This window comes from Curcuma longa, chromosome 20 (assembly GCF_044706935.1).
Source record: "Curcuma longa cultivar G26 ecotype Majalengka, Jawa Barat chromosome 20, ITB_CL_G26_1.1, whole genome shotgun sequence".
In the NCBI taxonomy this organism is placed as follows: Eukaryota; Viridiplantae; Streptophyta; class Magnoliopsida; order Zingiberales; family Zingiberaceae; genus Curcuma; species Curcuma longa.
The window spans coordinates 11,796,294-11,817,602 of NC_133880.1; the positions used below are offsets into that span (position 1 = coordinate 11,796,294).

The 21,309-nt window shown below is 35.3% G+C and overlaps 1 long non-coding RNA gene across 1 annotated transcript; it reads left to right on the forward strand.

The window, feature by feature from the left end:
- The first annotated feature begins 3,702 nt into the window (after nt 1-3,702).
- LOC141813122 (uncharacterized) lies at nt 3,703-4,274 on the forward strand. The gene is made up of 4 exons (XR_012600383.1): nt 3,703-3,733; nt 3,834-3,893; nt 3,959-4,080; nt 4,207-4,274. It is a non-coding gene; the product is annotated as an uncharacterized LOC141813122 (long non-coding RNA).
- Nucleotides 4,275-21,309: the final 17,035 nt, after the last annotated feature.

The following is a 21,309-nucleotide window of genomic DNA, read 5'->3' on the forward strand; positions in this document are numbered from 1 at the left end:
TTTATTCTTCTTCCTTGTTAGTGGTGATGTCAACCCTCCATCATGTTGTCTAAATTTGTTTGTCAACAGAATTTAGCGAGGGTATAGAACTAGAGCTGGTAGACCTACGACGAGGAGTAGGAAGCCTGGCAGAGGTCATATGGCTACGGGCCAAGTACGCGTTAGTAATATGAACTGAACTTGCTAATTTCCTTAGGGATGAAGATTCCTTTAGACTCTTTATTTGTAATAAAGCAGAAATAATGGTTACAACTGATTGTGAAGCTATAGTCAAATCTAAGCCAACAAACAAAAGAACTTAGAAAAAGTCTTAGTACAAAAAGATGACTAAAATTCTCTAATTCCATTATCAATAGAGGCTTAAAAATCCATTGGGAACATATTAAAGGAAGTGATAATTCCTTAGCAGATACTTTATCTAGGTTTTTTCACTAATAATAATTTTGCAGATGGATAGACAACGTAAGGTACGTTCCTTTGCTATGCCAAACATAAGATTTTCCCTTTCCTATAAATACTAAACATGAAGTTGTACTTCAAAAATATAAGAAAAAACATGATCATTGGTCTGCAAGAAAATTAGCAAGTTCAGTTCATATTGCTAATCCGTACTTGGGCCGCAATCATATGACCTCTACCAGGCTCCCTACTCCTCGTTGCAGGCCTGCTAGCTCCAGTTCTATACTCTCACTAGATCCTGTTGGCGAAATAAATTTAGACAACATGATGGAGGGCTGACATCACTATCCATTAATAAGGAAGAAGAAGAAAAAACAAGCATTACAAGGCACCAAGGGATAAGAACAAGGAACCGGTGACAAAAACTCTATGAGACTCAACTCCCAAAAAGAAAACTCCACTCCCAAAAATAAAACTCCACTATCAAAAAGAAGGCTCCACTACCAATAAAGAAGACTCCATTATCAAAAGAAGATTACCCCTTCATCCTTCACCCCTAAGGAAAAATCTCTATAAATAGCCTCCTCCTTTACACAACCAAGGCATCTAAAACCTCTTACTTGAAATTCTCCACACCCTTCTATTCCCTCTTCCTTCTCTTGTAATCTAAGTGTGTTTGACGTGCTACTAGTCTAAGTGTGCTATTGAAGTATTATAGTGTGTTCTTTCTTTTGCTTTTCTTTTGCTTGAAAGTCTTGTAAGTTTTCAAGTTTATGTAATCTTGTGCATATATTAATACTAGTTTAGTTTACTAATGGCCAAGTAGAACTTCTTCTAGGCCAAGAAAGGAAGACTCGGGTCGTATTTCCTCTGTTTCTGTCCCCAGTCCTTCTCTAAGTAATTTCTAAACGAGATGAACAGTAACTGTGAAAAGAACTAGAAGTTAAGCTCATAAGATTTGTGCGGGCTTAATAAGGCAACGGTTGAGGCCATAAGACCTGAATAAAGCCAGTGCAGAGTTTCAAACATAATTCTCTCACAGGTGAGGCTCACTGGAAGATAAATAGGACAAGAAGACTAATCCTACTTTCTTAGCCTAGAATTTGTACCAACCATATAAAAACCCAAAAAACCCAATGATAAAAACTCAACATAAAATCAACACACAATACAAAGCCCACAAGAATTGGTATCATAGCTTTAAGACCTTGGACTATGACAATATATGACGTCAACCACTACTCCTAGCTTAGAGTACTTAGACCTAGCTCTTTATCCAATTGGAATAGTGACCATAGCCGACTTTTATAAACATTGTTACATAAGGTTGAAATCCCCTAACCATGCTTTACACTGGTTCTGCATAGCAAAATACACTTATAGATCTACAGATAGAACTAGGAAGAACCAAGGATTGAAATTTTAGGTGAAATTTTTCGTTCTGCCGACGGAGCGGCACCAGCACCGACACCGTGTTTCCGGCCGGGAGACGCCGCCGAAGGTGTCCCCCGGGGCGGCGACACCTCCGGAGGTGCCGCGCGGGCCCGGCGATGCCTCCGTGTGTGGGCCGCGCGCGAGGCATCGCATTTTTTTATTTTTTTAAACTTAGGGGTTTAATTGAGATTTTAATAATCATTCCTAGCTGTAGTTGGGGATAATTGATATAGAATTTATTAAAATCTCTAAAATTATCTTATTACTTTTAAAAAATATTTTATTTTTTATTTTTAAATATTTAGATTAAATTTTTTTATTTTAGTTAATATATTTTATATTTTAAAAATATCGAAACTATACTGGCACGGTACGGTACGGTACTGAAACTGTATCGTTCCAGTCCGGGACCGAAACCTCGGTACGGTTTGATATTTTAAGCCTTGGGAAGAACTGTAGAAATCTACCAAAATCAGAATCATCTAACTTTAAAACAACTAATATAAACGGTAGAACAACAAAATCAAGACTTAAAAGATCTGAAGAGAAACATTGATTTTTTGAAAGATACTCAAGGCTCTTTAAACAGAATATTTAGTCAACTTAATTTACTTACACTTCCAAAGAAAAAGGATTTTCTCATACTAGCTAAACTAATAGAAGAAAATAAACCTAAACAGTTTGAATTACAATCTAAAGATCTACTGATCCAAGTAAAGAACTTCTTAGAAAAACCAAAAGAACAAATAGAATATGATTTTAAAACAATACATGGTATTTTAGAAGAATTAAAATATAAATGAACAAACTACAATATGAGAATACATATTATGAAGAAGCTTTGAACTTTACACAACAATATTCTAAAACCAAAGAAGACGGTTATTATAAAGGTAGACTTTTCAAGGAAAGGTGATTAAATCTTAACACAACAAAATAATACTATAATAGCACTACTAACTTCATTACACCATTAGATAACGTTATTAGAAAATAAATTATTACATTTAGAAACTCAAGTACAAAAGAACAATCAAACAACGGAGTAGAAGAATAGTATAGACCACTTAACCAAAGATCTCAGTAAGCTATCTACAAGGAATATTATTCCAAGAAAATAACCAAAAACATATTCTTTTCTAACTTATACAAAATGAGCCTTACAAGGCAAACTCAAACCAAACATTTACTGGTCCTTCTAGAACCCTTAGGGACCTTCAACACAATACAACAGTACCTGTAGTCGTCAATTAGAAGAAATAATTGATGTTGAAAGAAATCTAGAACTATTTTCCAATGCACAATTAAATGCTTTAAATCCAAACGCTAATATAATCATGGAGCTTTATCCTTCACCACTTTAGTTTTTAGACATCATAGAACTGAAGCCCTACACCTTCCAGATGGAGTAGAAGAAAGTCTTACCCTTATGATAGAAGAATCTGCCAAACCTCTAAATATGTTCGCGAGCTTACAATTCAAATATTGTTAAACTTGAGCTCGATTCGATAATGTTTTGGAGCTCGAACTCAGCTCGTTAACTTAATCGAACGAATTCGATCGAACTTTTTTTTTCGAATCAAGACCCGAATAACTCGTGAGCGGCTTGACTCGTTTACACCCCTAGGCGGAATGAAACATTTCACTTGTATTGGGCGAAATGACACGACATTTTAAACTATGTTCCATACTATTGTATGCTCCAAATCTCAACTTGGAAAATTGCCAGAAACATCATCTGATGAGCTTTGTGCCATTTTTCTTCAGAAACTACATTAATCCAATGATTTTCAGATTTCTCTAGTGTTCATGCGAATTCTCACTCTAAAATATTTTTTAGGCCTTGAGGAAAATACCTGTATGTGTGAACTCAAATATTCTTCTTGGAGCTACCACAGAAGTTGGGTTTCTTTGTTATTTCTCAGTTTGTTCAAACTCTGAAGAGGCCGCAACCCACCTTATTAAACCAATCTTAATGACCATATTATCCTCTTTTGAAGGTTCCCTGGTTACAAGTTTTGGTGGTGAAAGAGATTTTAATGCATCTCTAAACTATGAAGGTTTGTTTATATTTTTTATGTTTGTTTTGTTGTCATATGCACTCTCTGAATTATTGTACATGCAGGCTATGCTTTTGTCTGCACTTGAAACAACATTGGTGTATCATCTAAAAGTTCTTGCAATAGCCATAACTTATGGAGGGCCAGTGCTATTGCAGTTTCAGGATGAACTGAAGTTAGCAATTGGGTATGCATTTACTGGAAGGTCTTAAAATACTTATTATAGAGAACTTCATTTTATAGCCTGACAACTAGTTTAATTTTTTTTTATACTTTGAAGGTTGGTAAAAATGATTTAGTTGTGATATGACAGGTAATGGAGCTGGCAATGATGTCCGCTGCTCTCTTTTTGCAAGTCTGATTCTCTAATACCCTATCGACCAATTTAAGCATGCAGGAATTTCTGCCCTTAGTATTAAGGCTTATGCAGCTATTTGTTATGTATTGCTTGATTACTTGTTGTGGATGTGTGGGCTGTCTTCTAGTAGGCTTGCTATTTCATTGATAGAAGGATAGCTTTGTAGCAAAGTTAGTGAGAATGAAATGAATGAAAAAAGTGGTACCCCCTCCTTGGTGGCATATTCCTACTCATGATGAACTCTCCTTTGTAACTGAACTCTTGGATATATTCATTTCCAATTTAGTTGATTTTGATAGTTCTGTTATTGCTGGGGCTGTTGCACCAAATATTGGCAGTGCAGAAATGAGGGAGAGGGTTGCTCAGCAGATACATGCAGCATGTAGGTATGCCCATATCTAGCTATGTGTATCTATCTTGATATAATTTTCTGCTATAATTTTGACAGATATTTACTGAGAGAAAGGTCTGAAGATGCTTATCATTAATATTTTCTAGCTATGTACTTATAATACTTATCATTAATATAATAGATGCTTTAGGAAATTTTGGTAAGTGGTCAGCACTATAGATAGATATCTAACAATTCCTTGATGAGAATGATATCCTATTGATATAAATGTCTTGCCATTTGTTGTCCTTTCCTTTTCATAATGTAGGAAGCTTGGAATATGACAAATGGTCGAGGCACAATCAGGCATGGAACTTGGAGTCAGCTGCTACAATTGCCTACATGTAACTTCATTATATCTTCTCATGCTAGAGGGGAAAAAGGTACTTGCTGTGAAATTATTATCATTGAGCTTACCACTGAATGGTTGCTACTTGTACTCAGGTACTAATGTTTTTGTTAAAGTGTTGGCATTGAACACAGGTATGGTGGTGGGTAGATGAAGAGTACAATGTGAAGTAAACTCTTACTAGTTGAAGTGCTTGAATTTATTAGTTCATTAATTTCTGTTCAGACTATTGTATTTGTTGTGTGCTGGCACTTCTAAAATTAGTAGGAGAATGTGATTTTTTTATTTGACTGACGATCTTGTTGCTGTTAAGATAAAACAATCAATTCAGCTACTTTTTTCATTATTTTCTAATCTTTAGGCTTGCTGGAAGATCTCTTTGAACAATGTTGAAGTGATGGTCGTCTTTAGTTTCCAAGTGTGTCCTCACCCGAGTGCAAACTTGCAGGATTCAAAAGCTCCAGAACATTTAGTACTTGGTTCTTGCTCAGTTCTTTCAACTCAAACTGTTTTCAGGCATTTAGCAGTGGTAGTGTATTCTCCTACCGTCTTGTTTATGTTGGTTGTCCTAAATACATTGCTTTAACCATGCACATTCATTCCTTTACTTATGTCTCTATATATAGGATGCAGTTTTATTCTCAACATGCATCATTGGTTTGCTAACTAGGTTAGTTTTTAATATTATGTCTTCCCCATGTTATGACTTTAACTGCTGCAGTATTTGAATCTCACCTACACTGCATATCTATGAAGCTCCCACCATGAGTAATTGAATGTTGAAAAAGCTATTATTGAGGTATAGGACATTGTAGAATGACTGGGCATCTCATAAGTTAATGCATTTATATTTTCTCTCAAATTCAAGTTTTGCATTCTTTCAGTTGTTTGTTAAATACAACAATCATTTCTCTGGAATATCAAGAAGTTTTTTCAAGGCTTTAGGTGTTGAATGAGGGAAGTTAGAAATTATTAAGTTAATATCCCACATCAGTTCCTTGGGCTTTGAGAACACATGCTTGCATTGGATTTGAAATATTTCTAACATGTAGTTAATAAATTGGTCTTCATTATAATCTTAATTTGATTATATTTCTAAACATAAATAAATAGTATACCATATAGTTTGGCACGCACCATAACCTAGTTCATCAAGTTGATCATCTTGTGACTATCATGTAAATGATTATTTTGTTATAATAATAATGTCTTATTATTTTTCTTTATTTATTCACCTTCCTCTTATATTGTTATAGCGAGATTACAATAAGATTAAACACTCGTCTTCATTGTATTTCATTTTTTATTTTTGACTTTTTTTCATGATTTTTCTCCTTATATGGTTATGTAGCTGACTACACTCTTGTTCTTGTTGTTCTTCCTTTTCACCATTCTTTTTTCTCTCCTCTTTTCTTTCTTTTGGCTAATTTTCTTTTCATCATATTGGTTTATTCTATTTTGTGTTCTTCTATGTTCTCTTCTATTTTAGCCAAATTTTCTCATCTTCCTATGTCTTCTAAGCGTCATCCTATTCTTCTTGTTATCTTTTTAGTTGCTTCTACTCTTCCATAATTTCTATATAAATTTTCTTTTTTTTAAAATTCTTTTATTATTATATATATATATTTTTTACTTTTCATCTTCTTTGTACTTTAGAATTTCTCCTTCGTCCTCTAATTTGTATTCTCATCTGCATCTTTTTTTTTTCTCTTAGATTCTCAATGTTCTTATAATTCTTTTCCTTTTCCTTGTTCCTTCTTACTTTTCTTCTCTTTAATTTCTGCTTTTGTCTTCATTTTTTTGACATATTCTTATTTTTTATCTTGTTGTTTTATATATTTTTCCTTTTGTTTTTTTCCTTTTTTAACTTATCTTTTTTTTCTTTTCTCTATTTTCATTCTTTTTGTCATAAATTTTTATTATTTTATTTATCATTTTAAATCTAAATAATAGATACATAAAGTTAGCATCTCATATCCATGTAGTTATTGAAAGACTAAAAGTTAGATATATAAGCAGTTATCATTGTTTTGTTTTGTTTTATCTTAGTTCTTCTAATTTTCTTTCTCTTTTCCTTTTCATATACTCTCGCACCCTTTTTTTCTTTTTATTGTTCTAGTCTTTTTTCCCCATCTTTTCTTCGTTTTCTTGCTAAATTCTTTCGCTTTAGTTCTTCCTTTTATAGTAGATCATTTCTTCTATGTGTTCCTTCTTCTTCCTCTTTTTTTTCTTTTCTTCTTCTCTTTACTTCTTTTTTATTTTCCTTTTTGTCATATTTTACATCTTATTCTTCTATCTTATTACTTTTTTCTACTCTTCACATCTTCCTTTGTTTTAGTCTATGTGTTCATACGATCATTTTCTTCCTTTTTCTATTTGCTTTGGCCTCTTTTGATTTGTTCCCTCTTTGTCTCTTCTTTTGCAATTCTTTATTTTTAATTTTTTCCTTTGTCTTTACCTCTTAAATTTTCTTCCTACTTTTCCTCTCCATCTTTTATATCTTTTTTTACTTTTCATCCTCTTTGTTTTCATCTTCTCTTGTAGATGCAGTGTTGTTGCTCTTCTTCTTTGTATTCTTATTTTCTTTTTTTTGTTGTGGATAATAAGAGGAAAATATGAACTAAACCTAATTTTAATTGAATGCTCTAGAGAAGTGGTTGATCATATCCCATTACTTAACACATAAAAACTAAACTCCTATGCCTTAATTTGAATTACTATGGTCGATATGTACTAAAATGAAGGCATAGAACTGCTCAAGCGACGTCATAATATTTCTGCTTTTCACATTTCAAATTTAGATTTGTTATTTGTTATTATTCTTATTGATCAGCTACTAAGGAGGCTTTATAGTGATACTCTAAACTTTTATTCTTTGCTTTCTTAAAGAATATCATTAAAAGATTTTTTTCTGTATCTCCTATTTTTCTAACCAAATCAGATTGGCTTTTCTTAATGCTGAATTGAATTGTTTACTATTACTTTAATAATGGCCGCAATTAACAATTTAATATTTTAGGGGCCTAAAGCTCAAGATAAATCTTGTAGTTTCTTTGTCATTATCTCGTCTTGCCACAATGGTGATATGATCCCTTTGGTGCTGGTTCTTCTTTCTTAATCTTTTTCTTCCCCTTAGCTTGATCTTTTGACTTTCTCTTCTTAAAACATTTCTTTAAAATTTCAAACAACATAACAACTTTGTATTTTTTTCTTAATAGATGACTCTACTGTCTTAAACATGTTGGCTAACTTTGAAATTGTGAATTCTAGATGGTTCATTTGATAGTTAATCACAAACTGTGAATACCTATCAGAAAAATAGTGTAAAATAAAGTCAATACTTAATTTATGATCCATTACAAATCTAAGTGATCTTAATCACTCAATGTAGTCATTCATCTTTAGTACATACTGCATCTTTGAGCGAAAAGCTTAGTGATCTCGAACCGTTTGGATCTAGCTTGCTTAACAAATAACTCGCGAAGATGATAAACAATCATATAAGTATCCATATGCTCATGTTGTTTATGCAGTTCATTAGACATTGAGGTTAACATGATGCAACTGGTAAGCTCAGAATTAGTCGTATGTTTCTGATGGGCCAATATTTGATCCGATGTAATATCATCAGCTAGTCTCGGGGAAAGAGGTTCTTTGAGAACATAGGCTATCTTCTTAACCTTAAGAATAATTCTCAGGTTTAGAAGTTTGGCCCAATTAGTTTATTAGTATCCAAAATTGAGCACAAATTTAAAGAAGACATTCTTATTCTATTAACCTAGAAATACAAAATTTAACAATTATGAGAGAGATGAATTTATTATGTAATGTAATACATAAAAAGAAGTCCCACTTGCTTATCAAATTCAAGAATATTTACTTTATTCGGAAGATGGTAGATTTTCTCTAAGTGGATTGATATTCATTATAGATAAAAACAACCTTGGAGAGAGTCCAACAAGCCATCCTTAGTCCTAGTGGTGGGTATTAAGTATACCAATTATATATCACGTATATATAACTATCATATTATATTATCAACTTATTGATATTTGTATAAATGTCAAATTGTCAACTCATTAACATATATACATGACATGTATATCACTTAATTTCACCCCTATCCATATTAACCTTGGAGAGAATTCAACAAATCAATGCTTCAAGTTAAAGCCGACCTATTAATCATGAGACTATATCTCAATGGTCTGAACATGTTTAATTTTAAGTTGGGCTTGGAGAGAGTCTAACAACCCATGCTTAAAAATCAAATTCTGATTCTAGACTATATTAATGAAAGATGTAAGTTTTAAAAGTAAATAAGAAATATTTTATTTTATTTGGTATTATCAATTACATACAAAATAGGAAAATTATTTATATGCTTTTACATGACATAATTATGGCATATATATAACATGAAATTAATCATACATATATCATAATATAAATTATAACATAAGTCTATGTCACCATTACCATAAATTAATTTAGAAAATAAATATATTAAAGAATTTAATTTTATAAATTATAATTTTTAATTAGATTAAAAAATATTTTTTAAATCTAATTACATATCTTTATTAGGAAACAATTCTAAATCAAGAAATTTCTAATTAAATTATAAAATAAATTTTTAAATTGATTTTTCTCGAAAAATAGGTACATATGTATAAAAACTGATTTGAGAGGTAAGGACTCCCAAATCGAATGTCAAACATATAGTGTATCAAGGAGTTACCACCACAACAAGTTGAGGTTAACTCCACACTCTTCTCACCATCATGCACTCACATGAATACATGTAATCACAAAGATACAAATCACTTATCCACCCTACAAGCACTATCATACGAACCTAAGTCACATGCTACACTTGCCCCTGGTCAAAACAACAACCATAGCAATCTGCAGTCAGCAGCTCCAACCAACAGTGCCATCCAGCAGCTCAGTCCAGCGAAATCAGCAATGCAGTCCAGGAGCTCAGCTAACAGTCGACTGATTTTGCCTTAGTCAGTCGACTGAGTTTGCTTCAGTCGATTGATGTGAATTCCAGTCGAGTCCAAAAGCTTTCTGTTCACCATTAGTCGACTGGCCTTCAAAGGCAGTCGACTGGACATCAAGATCAGCAATGTTGTCCAGGAGCACAGCTAGCAGTCGACTGATTTGCCTTAGTCAGTCGACTGAGTTTGCTTCAGTCGATTGATGCGAAGCTCCAATCGAGTCCAAAAGCCTTTTGTTCACCATCAATCGACTGGATGTGAAGCTCCAGTCGAGTCTAAAAACCTTCTGTTTACCGTGTGCAAGAGATCTGACAATCTTTGGATAAGCGGGATAAGTGAAAGGCATGCATCAAAGGTATACCCTATTAGATAGGATTTCATAGATCTAAACTTGTATGAATTTTTCGCATGGATCACAGAAGGGATCCTATTTTCCACTGTGAATTTTGATTTTTGTCACATAGGATTCCCAACACTACTTTCATATTCTTGCTTCCATCTTCAGGTTCCTATAAGACACACATACAAGTATAAACAAGCAACCTAGTCTAATCCTATAAGTCTACCTGACTTACTAGGCTTTCCTCTTGTTTGGAGTTCACTCATCCAAGACTTCTCACCACCTAGGGTTCACTCCCCTAGTATTTTCCTTTGCCAAGCATCTGATCACTCTTGACCTACTTGGACTTGTCCTTGATAGACATCCAATCATCCTTGACCTACCTGGACTTTCCCTTGCCAAACATCCAATCACCTTAACCTACTTAGACTTGCCACTTTCCAGACATCTGGTCATCCTTGACTTGCTTGGACTTTCCCTTGCCTAACATCCAATTAGGACTTTCCCATCTGATCACCCTTGACCTGTTGGGACTTTTTCCTTACTAGTCATTCAGTCAACCTTTGACATGGCTAGACTTAGCTTATTTCTAAATATCAGATCTTGTTTAGATCAACTCTTGGTTAATACATTACCAAACATAGGTATATTATCAAATATCGAAATCCTAGAGGCTGATTGCATCAACACACTATTGTATCTATCTTAACATAACCCTTACTTTCATGGTAGCTAAACTATGATAGAACTAAATCAAGAATAAACACATCATACCATAAAAGATATGAATAAGAACATACAATTTAAATTCAATGTCAGGTTACTCCCTAACCGACATCCGTTGGTTGCTTTATAGACTCCAAAAAGTATCATAACATAATTTCCTTTTTTACCCATGGAGGCATCATCATCAAACTCTAGCCCCGTGGTGGGCTTTGGACATCTCATTGCTAATGATCAAAGGGGAACATAACCATGGTGGCCACCATTGCTAGGCTGTGTTCCTCATTAGAAGTTCTGGGTGATTCTCTAATGCAAGTATTCATTTATACGTGATAACTATTGGGTTTCTCCATATGTGTTTTAATATTTTATTTTGATAAACAAGCAACGGAAGCATAATAATCTAAATTATTATAACACACGCATCAAAAATCATACGAGGATACGCACGTGTGTGGATATAATCATAGAAAAGATGACATAAATAAATTATACATGTTAGATGATGTGAAGCAAAAATGGCATTAACTAGCAACCTTCAAAAAAGTTGTCTCTACTCGTATTCATGTCGAGATCTCCATGAGATGACTTCACTAAGTCATGTGTTGTATCTCCATTTTGATACTAGTCAAAGGAAGGGGACAAAGTGATCTAAGAGAGAACTTATAATCCGATTCGATATCTAACGGCTCAAAGCAATTCGATGATACAAAATCAAACTGAATGGAGGCAATTAAGCTGTCATTCGAAGGTCAGATGGCTTGCTGCCTATAAGGGGTAGCATGCCTAATGGCGTCAGAGTTCTAGTAATAATTGCTTGCTGAAACAATAGCCAAGGGCAGAGGAAGAAGACCTCACTGCTTAAAACACCTGCTGTCTAGCGACTCCTTGGTGTGTTGTTGGTTGTGACCGATAGCCACTCCACTTCAGGAGGTGGATGGCCGATGGAAGAAGAGAATTTAGTGGTTCGTCCCTCTTAGACATGGAGGCACCACCAAAGGTGATGGCGGCAAGAAGAAGAGAGGAAGTGGGTGGTGGCAAGAAGAGGAGAGGAGAAGAGGAAAAGCCTAACCTTTAGGTTTTTTAATTCGTTAAATCTCTCTTCCATAGAGATCTATTTATAGATCTCTAATGGGTTTGATTCACGAACCAAAAACTCATATCCATTAGCCTAAAATCCAAACCAATAACCTTAAGTTTGGTTTAAAACCAAACCATGTTAGTTCAAAATCAAACAATCTTTTAATTAAAATCAAACTAATTTGATTTATAATTAAACCAAAGAGGGTCCACTTTATCTTCAAAAAATGTTGCCCATCTTTGCTTCCATTCTGACAAAATATCTTTCATATTTATCGTTCATCTAGTCCAACCAGACTCAATCTCTCTCAATTTAAGAATTCAATTCTCAAACTTATTTTATATTTTTTTTGGATAATCTCATGGTGCATGTGACCTAATAGGTTCCCAGTTTATGTTGACCCTCCATAATTAATCATTAATTATAGATCGATCATGATTGGCGCCTAGTAGTACATCATGACCTCCAATTAATCAAAAAATCATAATTAATTACAAAACCACTTCTGAACCCTTCAACAGCTATAGTTATTTATGTGTCTGTTCCTTTCACTCATCTTATACCTACTTAGTTCAGGATATGGTTTATGTGTTAGTCTCCACTAGGGTAACTATGTCATACCTAGCCCAAGAAGTAGTTCCTTGTCCTACATATTCAAATTACTCAAACAGCTATCCAAGAGGACCATTATCTTAATGTGTTTCTGTTTTGGCCAAAAACTTATGAGTAACAATCCTGACAAGTAACTATAGGATATACGTCTCCTAATAAAGGAGTGGTGAATCCTCTATGAGCTACTCAATCACCTTCGGCACTTTGACTTATACCCAATCATCCCGGAGCCACACCTCTAAAGAGATATTTGCTTAAGATGTTAAAGTATAGGTCTCCTTGATCAAGATGACTTGAATACCTCAAGTTGAAGGAAACTTACACTCGAACTACAATGAGATCTTCATAGACATATATAGAACCACATGAAATCTCATGGCATGTCACATTTGATGAACTAGTTATCTTTAAACCCTAAACATCTATATGTTAACCCTAAACCAAACCAAGTTAGTTCAATTTGGCATTTTCATTGGGGATCATTGAATTACTCGATTCAAAGGTTGATAAGTTAATGATGTTAGAGTTTTATTCATTTATTATTATTTTTTTATGTTGTTGGATTGAGGATTAGTGAACTAATTGGTTAACTGATTAAGTCATATTAATTGATTAGGTTGGTTTAGATCCGGTTAGGAATAATTGGAGTCTAATTGTACTCAGTTGGATTTCAGGGTTGGATGAATTTCCGTTGGATCAAGTTAATGTGAGATCCTGTTGATAAGATCTGTTTTTATGGATTTTCTCGATCAGGGTTGAGTTCAAGTATAGTTGTGTGCTGTTAAGGATGAGAATTATTTGTTGGAAATCAAGATTTAATTAAGGTTAAGTATGGATTTAAGCTTAACCAAATCAATTGGTTGGGTTAGGTTAGTCGGGTTAAATGGAGTTGGTTGGACCCGGTTGATCAAATTGGTTGGATCTATTGATGGATCTGATTCGATTTGATCCGGCTAAGGTTAACCCTAGTTTTGATTAGGGCTTGATTTTGTTATAGTATTTAAAATACATGCTGGTATTTAGTGGGTAATTGTTATTATAATTACAGGACATTGACGGTTGATCCTGTTACACACGAGGGGTTCTTTTATCGACGTGCGTACATCAGGTGGGTACTCCTGTGCTTGGTCAATACAGGATTGTTTGTAAGTGCTTAATTATTTTTGTTGTTAATTACATTGTTAATAATCTTGCTATCTCAGTTGTATGATCCTGACATGATACCTTATTACGTATTCTTGATGTTGATCTATATCGTTGATACCTTACTGTGATTAGTACCTTACTTGTTGTATGATACCATTGTATGATATGATGACTATGCCTGATTAGATATAGGCTTAACTGTTGCATTGAGCATCATGATACATACATGATAGTAGCATATATATTGTTCATCATTATTGTTGTTGGCCCCACTTGTCACTGTGTGATAGTGGCATAAGAGTGAGAGCAATTGTTGCGCTAAATTGGGTGCAACCAGGACTGGCTATATAACCCTCCTGATCCCGCCCGCTCCCCACTTGTGTAGTAGTGGTTTGTTATTGGAGCGACTGCGATTTTTTTTCGTGCGCCTCAGTTCACTGTACTGGGTGAGTGTCTGGGGTGGCGAGTGCAGACAGTGACCATGCATTGCATATGTGCATACATTGTTGGTAGTAATTTTCTGCATTCATAATCATTGCACTTGTTGTTACATGGCTGTAGCTATTACACTTGCTGATATATGACTGTGATCGTATGGCATGATACTAGCTATTATACGTAGTTTATTGATTTTGTATACTATCCTGCTGTTCCATTATATATATATTACTTTGTTGTGCACTTTGTTGATTATACCCACTAAGTATTGTATACTCACTACCCAGACCCTGGAGCTACCCCCTCATCTCACAGTAGGTGTATTTGCCTTATTTCGTATGTTTTATTGGATTACATTGGATAGTGGTTTTGATGTTTACATTCATGTTGTACGAATTTGGATCTAGCGTTTATGTTTCGTATGTATGGACATGGATATTGATATGAGTCCATTGTGTCGTTTATGTTTTCGTAGAATTTATCGTTGTTTTGTTGCGATGTTTTATGGTTTATATATGTTGTAGTTGTGGTGATGCGGTTGTGGTAGTATATTATGTTACGTGCATGTGTTGGAGTAGTTATGGCCGGGTGGGCCTTTGTTCAGGTTGTTTAGTGCTATAAACACATGTAATATATTGTTGAGTGGTCATGTAGGCCCTACAATTTTATGTATTCAGGAAAGTTGGATTGTTACAGGGGAGATGCTGCCGAAATTTTTCGGACGACCGTCTCCCGGGACGTAACAAATTAATAATAATTATTACAACACACACATGCATAGTCTCGAAATAACAAATACAAGACATGGTAGGAATTTAAAATTTTTTTACAGAATAATAAATTATTCTACGCTTACCTATCGTATGACGCTAAACGAGAAGGGCCTCAATCGCATGGTCCTCGTCGGAGTCCTGCCTCTATGGTGGTCCACGGAAGTGATCTTTAGGATGACTTCCAAAGCTTCAAGTCACGTCACAGTCTTCGGTACTAGTCGATGAGCAATAAGGCTGATACGAGAGAAAATCCTAATATCGAAAACACGCAATAACACACATCGCGATCATTTCCAGGGCTTTTTTTTCTATCGTCGGGAATCAAATTTCAGACAATAAAGAAATAAGTAAAAGGGACCAGAGTAGTTTTCGAAGAATGGAAAACACCGTAGGCACACGAGCGCAAGGAAGGCGGCGTTGGAACCAGAACCATGGTGAATTCGTTCGTCCATTCCGTCGGACGCGAGCGTCGCACGAGAAGAAGAACTGGCATGCCAGAAATCACGGGTGTGGTTTGGGTCGGGTCGGGAGAAAAGAAAAAAAACCAGGTTTTTATGGTTGAACCGGTTAGGGTTGAACCGGGTCTGGGCTGAACCGGACCTGGCCTACTGTAGCAGACCGGTTCGCTTTTGGTTCACTTGGTTCAATGACCAAACGATCTTCGCTTTGATCCAAATTAGTATTGTTTGATTCATCTTCATAAGACAAATCTTCTCATCCCTTTTAATTTTCCAAAATAATTTTCATTATAAACCAAACCAAGTTGATTCAATTTGGTTCAAAATTACTCGGTTCAAAAACCAAGTCTTCTCTGATTTAAACCAAATCAATTTTGCTTGTTGTTTGGTCCAACCAAACTAACATTCTCTCTATCTAAGAATCAAATTCTCAAATTCATTTAAAGTCCTTCAAAAAACTTCTAGTGCGTGTGACCCAATAGATTCCTGATTATGTTAATTATCTATAATTGACCATTAATTACGGAATGATCATGAGTAACACCTAGTAGTACATCATGATCCTCAATTAATCAAAAAATCAATGATTGATTTCAGAATGATTTCTAAACCCTTCAGTAGCTTTAATGATCATGTCTCGTTCCTTTCACCATCTTATACCCGCTTGGTTCAGGACATAGTTTATATGTGTCAGTCCCCACTAGGCTGACTACGTCACACCTAGCCTAAGCTCCTTCTTGTCTGTGGATTCAAGTTACTTATACATGTGTCCAAGAGTGCCATATTCTTTACATGTGTTGCTTTAGCCAAAAAGTTCTAGTAACAATCCTAACAAGCAACCACAGAGTATGCGTCTCTTTTTTACAAAGAGCGGTGAATCCTCTGTGGGCTATTCAAACACCTTCAGACACTTCAACTTATACCCAATCATCCCGGGTCCACACCTCATCAGAGATGTTCTTCGGATTTTGTGGACCAACCACAACCAATATTAAAAACATATGCGATGTTTTCATGCACATTCCAGGTGGAAGATTATACATTGTTACAATAATTGACCAACAAAAATAATTTCTTCCTGATTTACCAAATAGAGCAAATCCATCAGCACAAAGATCTAACCGAATGTTTTGAGTTTCCTTCGCAAATTCAGGATATGTTCTATCAAAAATTTTCTACTGTTGTCCATATGATGGATGACACATTAGTTCCTCTTCTGTTTGATGAGTTGCATGCCAAGTCATGTGTTAAGCAGTGACTTTTGATGCATAAAGTCTTTGTAACCTAAGAGTTAAAGACAAATAAAACAACGGAGTGTATATTTTACGTCGTTGTTGACTCCTTCTGGTACACCCGACCACGGTTCAGAACCGACGGTTCAACGGTTCGAAACCGCCGGTTCGACGGTTCATGACAGGTCGACCCTTAACCTTAACCGCCCAAGACGGTTACGGTTCACGGTTCGGAACCGCCGGTTCACGGTTCGCGACGGTTCATGACGGTTCAAGATTATTATATTAAAAAATTTAAAATTTAAAATTTATATAAAAAAATATTGAAAAAAGAGAGAAAAGTCGATGTAGTTTAATGGTGTGTATTCCTTTCTCTCACGCGGGAGACTCTGATTCGATCTTCATTAACGACATGTAAATATAATTTTGAAATAAATATATAAATAAATTTATTGAATAAGTTTAATAAAGATGTTGTAGTATAGTGGTTTCTGTATCCATTTCTCACGCGGAACTCTCGGGTTTGATTCCCACCAATCGCGTATTATAATATATTTGAAATAACTATATTATATATAATATCGTATTGAAATTATGTATAAAAGTCATTGGGGTACAGTGGTGAGTGTCTACGTATTTGATCGGTGAGAATTGCATTCGTTGTCCATCAACGACGTCTTAAAATTGACTGGAATTAAATAAATATAAATATAGTATATATATAATTATATTAATTTTATAAATAAAAGGTATTGTAGAACAGTGGTAAGTATTGTTGGTGCAATCTTTGCCCCAAGTGCATTGAGTTTCAATGTTTGGCTAAACTATGTTTGAAGTTAGGCAATACTTGTGATCTAACATGTGTGATGCAAGTTTACAGGAAAGTTCAAGTGGGTAGTCTTGTCAAGCAAAAGTCCAAGTGGGTAGTCTTGGCAAAGCAAAAGTCCAAGTGGGTAGTCTTGGCAAAGAAAAGTCCAAGTGGGAAGTCTTGGCAAAGCAAAAGTCCAAGTGGGAAGTCTTGGCAAGGAAAAGTCCAAGTGGGTAGTCTTGGCAAGGAAAAGTTCAAGTGGGTAGTCTTGGCAAGGACTTGACATGACGAAGCTGATGGAAGCATCTCAAGCTAGTGCAGGGAAGGCATGAGGCTGTGTAAGATGTTTGAAGGCCGAGGTCTAGGTCAAGAGAAGCTGAAATGTGATTTTTCAGCTTCACCAGTCGACTGGCCCTGCCAGCAGTCGACTGCTCATAAATCAGACGCACACAGAGAAATCAGTCGAGCCAAAGGAAGACAGGAGTCGACTGGGCAGTCGACTGGTGTTATGGTGAGTCGACTGTTGCCAGTCGACTGGTCTTGGAACAGTCGACTGTGATTTGAACGTTGCAGAAAATTGGCAAGCATTTAATGCGCTTTAATGCGAGATTTTGTTGCCGATTGAAGGCATCAGTCGACTGGCCCTGCCAGCAGTCGACTGATGTTGCAGAGTTATAAGAAGAAGCCTGCACGAGAACAACTCATCTTTTTCGCTATTCTTTTATTGCTTTGTGCTTCTTCTGAGAACTTGTTTGTTCTCCATTCTCTGCTTTCTTTCTCTCCTCCTGGACATTCTTTCATATCATTTTTGAGGAGATCAAAAGAGTTGTAAAGGTTTCTCCGCCTTCGAGGTTTTCGAGAAGGAGAAGATTCATAGTGCATCGGGTGTGTGCGTGCGTGTGGATCCTTGGATTAGTCACCTCTGCGGAGGTGGAGACCAAGTAAACAAACCGGGTTAGCGTTGATCTCTTGTTTTCTCTTTTATATTTTTGCTTCCGCTAATCTCTGTGCAGAGAAAGAACAAGAAAAATTGAGAAACGCTATTCATCCTAACCCCCCTCTAGCGAACCAACCGATCCTAACAATTTCATCATCACCCCAATATAACATATAACCATCTTTGCAATCATCAATTCTTTCCACTGGAAGATCTAAGTCTTTGATGAGTTTTTTCATATTGTAATAATCATTGAGCATTATGTGATTACGTGGCAATGTCTCTCCAATAACTTGAACAAAATCATTAAAATAGTCTTCAAACATATTATGTTCTGCTTTAATATTCAACAATCTTGCTGTAAGAGATAGTTTAATGCAATTGTCACAACCAACCCATAATGGTTCATCTGTAGCACGCAATAATTCTTAAAATTTGAGATATAATTCATTATTCAAATTTTCACCAACTCTTGGTACTTGTCTCTCCTCCAACGATGATACATAAGGAGTAAACATTTGTTCAACCATTGGAGGAAAACTAAAACTTAGACCACTCAGTTCAACAATGAAATTCTAACCCACTGCATCAGTTACCATCCTCTGATATGGATTAAATTGATCATAATAACTTTGATCCCCCATGACTGAGTATTGTATATTTTGTCCATAATTCTCATCAGATATGAATGGTTCACCATGACAAGTCCAATTATAGTAATTGAGAGTGAAACTAAATTTACAAAGATGTTTTCAAACTTTATCACACTGTAAAAATTTATTATTGTGACACTTTCTGCACAGACATCTTATCTTTTCTCTATCCATAAACTCAACATTACTTGAAGTAAACTGCAAAAATTATTCTAACCCCACAATAAATTCATCGGTTAAACATCTACGTTTAAGTAATTCTTTTTATACATCCAACTTCTTACATTCTACATTTTTTCTGAACTCAAAAATTTTAACATATTAAAATATAAATAATACTTATATTATGTCCCGAGAGATGGTTATCCAAAAAATTTGACAGCATCTCCCCTGTAATAATTCAACTTTCATTGAATACATACCAAAGTACAGGCCCACACGACCATCTACAATCCAACATATGTAAATACAAGACTAAACTACATAAATAAGGGTCCACACGACCACAACTACATATCCAAACATACATCAACTATAGCAACCCCACTACAACAAATCCACATACAACAACGAAAACACCAAAGCACATCGATAGTGCACACAATGAAAATCCAACGACAAACTCCAAAAACCACACATCGAAAACGATCCACAACCGCACAACCAAATAAAATCCGAAAACCATAAGACGTAATCCAAACTGTTACTTTTCCTGCTATGAGATGGGGCAGTCTGGCAGAACTCCAAGCTTCAAGCAACATCCTTATCTACTACCTGAAGAGACAGAAAAAAATCCCAAGGTCTAGATGGTGAGCATAAAATACTCAGTGGGTACTAGAATAAAAGTGCACAACATAACAAGGTATCAAAGGAACATAAGCAGGGATATCAAAGGTATACATTCTCAACATGATACTTAAGGAACAAGGTCAACATTCTACGTACAACTATCAGGCATCATACAATATATGAATAATGTATGTCATGTCATACAAATGCAGCAACCATAACAACAAGTGCAATAACCATAAATACATATAATAGTAAGTGCATAAACTATAAATGTAGTAAACAACTAACAACAAATGCATGCATGGTCACTGTCTGCACTCGCCACCCCCAGTCATCCACCTAGTGCAATGAACTGGAGTGCACGATAGGACAACTGCACATCCTCCAACAACAAACCACTACACGTGAGTGGGGAGCGGGGAAAATGTCACTATTTGCCCTCAACATCCCCAGACACCCATGCTGTGTAGTGAACTGGGATGCACGGCAGGAATCACCCACTCCAATAATAGACCAGCTACATGTTAGAGGGAGGGACAGTATTTCAGGAGATAACAGACCAGCTACACGTGAGGGGGAGGGGCAGTATTCTAGGAGAGCTATCTAGCTAGTCCTAGTAGCACCCACATTGTGTAGTGTTATAATGTTCTCACCCACGCTGTGCAGTGAGAGTTAACAACAATAACATGTTATAATGCACAGTTCAACACATAGCTACTATAACATCAAGATATACACAACATCAATCATGATAAGTCAACATAGATAAGCAATTAAGGAGACTATATTAATGATAAACAGATCATATCAAGGTCAATGGTAAGTGTCAAGCAACGAATCAATAAGGATAACAATAGGATAATTTATAACAGGATTATACTAAATCATACACTACAAAAAGACCTGTGTTGATCAAGCACAGGAGTACCCACCTGATTGATGACTTGTCATAATAAAAACCCCCTAAATACAACCGAATCCACAAGTCAAGGTTCTGCAATTTACAAAAATGCAACACCCTCTAAATACAATATTACATTAAATTTTTACAATAAGGTAAACTCCAACCGAATCTAGACTAACTCGACCAAGTCCAACTAACCTAACCACATTTAATTAGATCCATAACAATTGTTACATCCGAATCCAACTATCCTAATTAGCACAACTCAACCATTAAATTAACCTAACCTAATCACTCAACTGAATCAAGAGTTAACCCTAACCCAAATCAACATCATTTCATTAATCTAATTAATCTAATTAAACTAATTAACTAAATATTAAACTAATTAATACTTTAACCGACTTATTAATTATCT